General features: G+C 38.0%; 1 long non-coding RNA gene across 1 annotated transcript; it reads left to right on the top strand.

Moving 5' to 3' along the window:
- The first annotated feature begins 237 nt into the window (after positions 1–237).
- Positions 238–7681, top strand: LOC141407386 (uncharacterized). The gene is made up of 2 exons (XR_012416275.1): positions 238–379; positions 5435–7681. It is a non-coding gene; the product is annotated as an uncharacterized lncRNA (long non-coding RNA).
- Positions 7682–8121: the final 440 nt, after the last annotated feature.

Below are 8121 nucleotides of genomic sequence, written 5' to 3' on the forward strand. Positions count from 1 at the left end.
CTGTGTGCTCGCAAACCAGATATTCCCGATAAGCCCTGCTCTTGCAAACAAAGCAGGACATTCCTTCTCTGCAAAAAAGAAGGATAAAGGAGCCAGCTGTAAACAGCGGGCTCTGGGAACTGGTCAATGTTTACTGATCTTGCGAGTCAAGGAGAGGTCAGAGAAGCAACACATGTCCCGTGACTTGGCAACATTCCACAAACGGCTGGATAAAATAAAGCAGAGTGTGCCGTTCGGGGCGGTCGCCATGTATGTCTTGTCCTGTGTTGTCTTGTGTGTTCATTGCTTTGTTTAGGAAACACACAGGCCTCAACAACTGGCAAAGTGAGCAGGGTCCGTGGCTCCAAGACAGCAAGGAACCGGAGGGGGAGCATCCCGGGTATGTAAGTAAAAAAAAGGGAGACCCATGGGAAAATTATGGGGAATTCCACCTCTCAAGCCTCAGAATATTTACGGCTGCTTCAAGGACTGTTGCTGTCTATAGGAGTAAAAGTGAAAGAAAAGACTTTGAAGCGATGTTTGCCCATGTGGAACAACATTGTTACCGGTTTCAGTATCACACTAAAGTGCAGCTGAATCGGAGAGCATGGTTACAGGTAGTAAAAGCTTTGCGTAGAGCTCACCAGTTAGGGGATACTATACCTTTAAATTTGTGGACCTTGTGTAGCTCTATCACTCAGGCATCAGAGTTACTTGAGACTGATTCAGAGTGTGGTGATATAGCCACAGGAGGAAGGGCATCTGAGGATTTGGGAAAAAATGAATCTGAAATGGAGCCCATTTATGCCAGGGTAACAGAGGATGGGGGGATAGCACAAGGGGGAGAAGAGGAAGAGCCAACTCTTCCTTCATCTAAGGGGAATTCTGACATGCAGCGTATTATGGGAATGCTTCAACAGATATTACAGATACATTCTTCTAATTCACTTTTGCGAGCTTTCCCTGTTTCTCTTCCTTCTGCCCCATTACAAGGGGATTTTCCAGTGCCTCCAACCCCGCCAGCTTCCTTACCTTTTTCTGGCAAAGTTTTCTCAGTGCCTTTCCCGCCATTGGAGGAGGGAGAAAAGGAAAAGATAAGAAAATTTGAGGACCTGGATCTGTTTCCAATTATTCCTGCTCCTTCTGCTCCTAATGCTCAGTTTCCAAATGGTGGCAATAATGTCCGATTTAATGCCTTACAATTTAAATTTTTGAAAGAAATGAAAGCTGCCATTTCTAACTATGGACCTCAATCTCCTTTTGTCCTTGGTTTTCTTGATGCTTTTTCATCAGAAAATTTGATGATTCCTATAGACTGGGAGACTTTGGGGAAGGCTGTTCTTGATCGTTCTCAGTAGCTACAATTGTGCAGCTGGTGGATGACGTGGCACATGTGCAGGCTAGGAAAAATGCTATGCGTGATCCCCCAAGGCCCACTGAGGAACAACTCACAGACATGGGCCAATATGCTACTCTTAATGCTCAGGCTGGCCTAGATGATGTCGCCCTTACTCAAATCAAGACTTTGTTTTTAAGGGCCTAAAATAAGGTAGAGAGAGCAAAAAAATCTTCCCTCTCCTTTGTGAAGATTTTACAGGGCACAAATAAACCATATCCGGATTTTGTAGCCCGTCTTCAGGATGCTGTCTTGAAAACTGTGGGTGTTGGCCCTGCTTCAAAAATTTTGTTACAAACATTGTCTTTTGAAAATGCTAATGCTGACTGTCAAAAATTGTTGAGACCATTAAAGGCCAGTGGGGCCAATTTAGATAAATATATTAGGGCTTGTGCTGGTGTTGGAGGGGCTACTTATAATGCTCAATTATTTGCTGGAGCCCTATCTAAAGCCTTAAAAGAAAATAACAAACAAGGTGTTTGCTTTCAATGTGGTAAACCTGGACATTTCAAAAAAAAAATGTCGTAAAAAATTGAACACTTTTATCCCTCAAGACAGAAAGCCTTCAGAGGTGTGCAAACGTTGTGGCAAAGGTTGACATTGGACAAGTGAATGTCATTCCAAAACTGATAAAAGTGGAAATTTACTGTCTCCTCTCCTGGGAAATGGGAGCTGGGGCCCACAGGCTTGGGGCCCCAACAATTACAATGCAAACCTATTACAATACCCAGTGAGCAATGGCCTACAACATCAAGAAATAAATTCGAGTCCTCCTTAAGGATCCCACACCTTACCCCAGTTTCCCAGCTTTATGCGGCAACTAAGCAGAGCGCCGCTGCTGACTTAGCTATTACTCAGCCTTATACCTTGTCTCCTAATGGAGGAGTATATAAATTAGCTACTGGAGTGTGTGGCCCTTTGCCAAAAGGACATGTAAGACTTTTGTTAGGTCAAAGCAACAGTGCTATATGGGGGTTAATGGTGATTCCAGGAATCATTAATCCTGATTTTACTAGTGAAATTCTTATTATGGTACAAGTCTCACAATTTATGTGCCTAGAGGCAGGGGAGCGTACTGCACAATTACTTTTGTTGCCTTTTTTTCGTTCCTATCTAGAGAAGCATCTAGACAAAGAGAGTTCGATAGCACAGGAAAAACTGTTTTTTGGGAAACTTTAGTTTCTGATCAAAAGCCCTTATGTTCATTACACATTAATAAAATAATTTTTAAAGGGTTAATTAACACGGGGGTGGACGTGTCTATCATTTGTTTAAATCAGTGGCCTATGCAATGGAAAAAAAGACAAGTTTCAGTTACACTCACTGGCTTGGGTGCTGCTTCTGTGGTTTATCAAAGCGTAGAACCTTTAACCTGTGTCGGTCCTAAAGGTCAACAAGGTCAAGTGTTTTTTTATATTGTTCCTATCAATATTAATCTTTGGGGACAAGATCTTTTACAACAATTTGGTGCTTTTTAAAACATTCCTCATATTTCTTCAGCTGCCAAAAATATGATGTTCAAAATGGGCAACAATCCTTTAAACTTATAGCCACTGTTCGCCAGCCTCAAGCTTTATAATTAAAGTGGAAAACTACCACTCCTGTTTAGGTGAAACAGTGGCCATTATCTAAAAAAAAAAAAAACAAAAAACTTGGGGCTTTAAAAGAGTTAGTCAAAAAACAATTGGCTGAGGGGAATATAAAGCCAAGTACTTCCGCATGGAATTCCCCTGTCTTTGTTATACAAAAATAAAAATAAATAAATAAATAAATAAATAAAATAAAAAGTAAAAAAAATGGCATTTATTAACTGATCTTAAAGCTATAAATGCTTACATTCAACCTATAGAGAGTTTGCAGCCTGGTCTTCCTAATCCTGCCCTTATCCCACAAAGTTAGAAATTAATGGTCATGGATCTCAAAGATTGTTTTTTCTCTATTCCATTACAACATCAAGATTGTAAGAAGTTTGTCTTTACCATTCCTAAATGTAATAATGGGCAGCCCACACAAAGATATCAGTAAAAGATTCTTCCCCAGGATATGCTTAATAGCCCTACTTTATGTCAAAAATTCATACATAAGACTTTAAATCCTGTGAAAAATCAGTTTCCAATTGTGTTAATTTATTATTATATGGATAATATTTTATTGGCTACCCCTGACGTAACCCTCCAAAATTAAGTTTTTAAGGTTTTACAACAGTTAATTCATTATAATTTACAAATATCTCCTAAAAAGGTACAAACTCAGTTCCCCATTCAATATTTGGGGTATCTATTGACTCAAAAATAAATCCGCCCACAAAAGGTTCAAATTAAGAGAAATCAACTTATGACTCTTAATAATTTTCAAAAATTTTTGAAAAATATTGATTGACTTCATCCCATCTTAAATATTCCTACTTATAAATTACAACATTTGTTTGCTACCTTAAAAAGAAATTCAAATTTAAACAGTTCTTGGCAATTATCCCCAATACAAAAAAGAAATTGTCTTTTATACAAAATAAAATTAGTAAAGCTCACCTTGATTATATTATACCCTATCTTCCACTCTTTTTATGTCTTTTTCATACTCCTCATTCACCAACAGCCATCTTACATCAGATAATAACATTCTAGAGTGGCTATTTTTGGCTAATAAAGCCATTAAAAAATTTACTCTTATATTAATAAATTGACTAAATTAATTATTAAAGGACAACATAGAGCTCGTCAATTGCTTGAAACTGACCCTGTAAAAATTATTACCCAATTATCTAATCAATACATTAAATCTTTACTAAAAACTCATAAACAATAACAAGTGACTTGCACTAAATATACTGGTTCCTTTTCTCAGCACTATCCCAGTCATAGATTATTTACTTTTCTACAACAATATTCTTTCCTGCCCTATAATCCTATTTCTTATACTCCAGTTAAAGGTCCCACCTTTTTTACTAATACTTCTAACAATGAAAAAACTAAATACTGGGCATCAAATAATTCAAAAATTTCTTACTATCCATTTAAATCTGTACAACAAAGAGAACTTTTTGCCATTCTTATGGTACTGCAAGATTGGCCTCAAACCCCTTGTAATATAATTAGTAATTCCCAATATACTATATATGTGAGTAAGTATATTTCTCAAACTTCTTTACCATTACTCCCAAAAACCCCTTTACAAAAACTATTTTCCTTATTGTTCTTGATTCTTACTTCCCATACAACCCCCCTTTTTATCACTCGTATTCATTCACATTCAGCTTTACTGAGACCTTTAACTTTTGGCAATAGCGAAATTGATTCTTTACTTGTTAACAATGTCCAACAGATTCAGAATAAATATCAATTACATCATACTAACAGTTTAGGATTACAGTGGCGATTTTCTATAACACGCCGTCAAGCCCGAGCTATTGTCAGAGCTTGTCCATCTTGTGCTCCTATTATTACACCCTTTTTAAGTCCAGATATAAATCCCCAAGACACTCAACAAAATCATATTTGACAAATAGATTTAACTTATGTTTCTTCTTTTGGTCGTTTAAAATATGTTCATCATACAATTGATACTTGGTCACACTTCCAATGGACTACACCATTACCCTCTAAAAAAGCTGATTCTGTTATTACTCATTTACTTACTTGCTTTACAGTTATAGGAGTTCCTACTAAATTAAAAACTGACAATGCTTCTGCTTATTGCTCTCATAAATTGGGTGCCTTCCTCTCTTCATACCACATTCGTCATTCCACTGACATTCCATTTAACAGTCAAGGTCAAACAATTATTAAAAGAGCTAATGCTATCTTAAAATTACAACTTTTAAAACAAACAGGGGGAAATGGACGAGATTCCCCCAAACATCAAATTCTGAAAGCTCTTTTTACTTTAAATTTTCTTAACTATTGGTACCAATTACATCAATCTGCAGCAGTGAAACATTTTCAACAACCATTAAAAAAGCCACAAGCTAGCAATTTGTGGGTGTACTATCCTTCACTACAAGGCCAACATTTAAAAGAAAAATTTTACAATTGGATTGAGGTTATGCTCTCGTTCATACAGGTGCCGGAGATGAGTGGTTCCCATCCCGACGGTTGAAGCAGTGCCATGGTGAAGAGGAGCCGGCCGGAGGACTTCCTGGTGGCATTTCAGGAATTAAATCTGAGTGCTCAGAGAACCTTCACCTTCAAAACTCGTCGAGCGGCACCCCCGACATGGGGTCAGCTGAAAACACTTACTCAAGAAGCTGAAGGGGTTGTTCAACAAGCTGGACAGCCCAAAACCTCACTGACCTTATTTCTGGCTATGCTAGCTGTAGTGAGTTGCCAGATAACAGCTGAAAATTTCACATATTGGGCTTACATTCCCTTTCCACCCTTATATCAAGGTGTGGCCTAGGGAGACAAAGAAGTTTTAGTATTTACTAATGATAATGCTTGGATGCCATCACCTTTTTAAAATTAGGATCCTGAGTTAGACATGGGTGCAGTAAAAAGTTCATATCAATTTGGAATAGAAGGGTTACCTATATGTCTTGAGAATAGTCCACATTGTTTACATCCTTCTCATGAGGCTTGGGCTGTGCGCTATAATCATAGTCACACTGCTGCCTTTACTATGATTGTTGTTACTCAGAGTTTTAAATATAATCATACTGCTCTGCTTAATGAAACCTTGCCTACTATATTATCCTTATGTCCTATTCCTGACGTGTCCGGAGGTGTTTCCCAATTAGAGTGGACTAAATGTAGAGAAAATGGACCACATTTATTATTAGAGGTAAAAGGTAGGAATTACAGATACCTTGTCACTGACTAGAGTGTGCATAGAGATTTTCAGACTAAGTTTAGCCACATTAGCCTACGATGACATAGAAATAATCACAGCATTTATGCTGATGGTAATGAAACTATTATTTGGCATGATGGTGGCTTGTCGCCCCCTATGCCACATTTGGCCAACACCTCACAAATACAAAGTCATATATGGAAGTTACTAGCTGCTGGCAAACCAATGTCTACTTTTATGGGAAACATGTCCTTAAATACCACTAATCTTTCTAATCCTTTCCATATATCTTTACATCGAAACAGATCTAAAAATGTCATTGTTTGTGTTTAAAAAAAACCTTACTTGTTGTTAGCAGGAATCTTTAAATGAGATAATGATACAGGAGTAGTTAACTATACGGACAATTGTACATTTTTAAGCTGTATAAATACTACTTGGTGGCATAATAATTGGAATGAGACTCACTCCGATATATATATTTTAAGAACTGAAAAAGAAACCTGGTTACCTATAAACTTGACACAAACTTGGAGTGAATCTGCTAGGGTTATTCAAATTTACAAAGTAATGCAAGATCTTGTCCACCACAGCTGGAGAGCGGTTGGGATTGTCGTAATAGCAGTAGTGAGACTTGTGGCCATTGCTTCCACCACTGCTGTTGCTGGACTGGCATTACATCAGAGTATCCAAAAAGCAGAGTTCGTGCAACAATAGCACGAACAATCTCACTTGTTGTGGCAACAACAACGAGACATCGATGCTCATTTGACTGAATGAATAAATAACTTAGAACAAGTGGTTTCTTGGATAGGGGATCAGCTGACAGTGTTAAATAGTCGAGCCTTGTTAAAATGTGACTGGAATACTACTCAATTTTGTATTACCCCTGTTCCTTTTAACAACACTGTACATAACTGGACAGAGATAAAAAGGCTTTTAATTGGCCATAACAATCTTTCCCTGGAAATACAAGAACTCACCCACAATATTTCTAAAACGTTTCATAATCAGTTACCATTGTTGACTGGTGCAGATTTAATGACTGGTATTGCACAAAGCCTGAAATCTTTAAACCCTATGAGTCCTGTAAAAACTTTACTGACTTCTGTTTCTAGTAATGTATTGATTGTTGTTTTTGCCCTGGTCATTTTCACAGTCTACTGGAAATGGAGCCAAAGGGCAAACACCAAATTCCAGCGAGCCCAACATGTAATGATGGCTTTTTAAAAAATTCAAACCTGTAAATAAAGAAGGGGGAGATGTAGAGGACTGTGTGCTCGCAAATGAGATGTTCCCGATAAGCCCTGCTCTTGCAAACAAAACATGACATTCCTTCTCTGCAAACAAGAAGGATAAAGGAGCCAGCTGTAAACAGCAGGCTCTGGAACTGGTCAATGTTTACTGATCTTGCGAGTCAAGGAAAGGTCAGAGAAGCAACACATGTCCCGTGACTTGGCAAAATTCCACAAACGGCTGGATAAAATAAAGCAGAGTGTGCTGTTCGGGGTGGCCACCATGTATGTCTTGTCCTGTGTTGTCTTGTGTGTTCATTCCTTTGTTTAGGAAACACGTGAACCCCAACAGCATCTGAGAAGTGATATTTTGAATTGCTATGAAGACTCCTCGGATGAAGGAAATATCCTCAGATGAAAACTGGAAAGAAGCTTTCTGAGAAACTTCTTTGTGATGTGTGAATTCATCTCACAGAGATACCACTTTCTCTTCATGAAGCAGTTTGCTAACACTGTTTTCGTGGTATCTGAAAAGTGATATTTGGGAAAGCATTGAGGGCTGTGGTAGAAAAGGATATATCCTCATAGGAAAACTTTAAAGAAGCATTCTGAGAAACTGCATTGTGATGTGTAAATGCAACTCACAGAGTTACAGTGTTCTTTTCATTGATCAGTTTGCTAAAACTGTCTTTCTTGAAATCTACAATGGGATGTTTCTTAGCACCA

The sequence above is a fragment of the Macaca fascicularis genome, chromosome 7, assembly GCF_037993035.2.
Source record: "Macaca fascicularis isolate 582-1 chromosome 7, T2T-MFA8v1.1".
NCBI classification, from domain to species: Eukaryota; Metazoa; Chordata; class Mammalia; order Primates; family Cercopithecidae; genus Macaca; species Macaca fascicularis.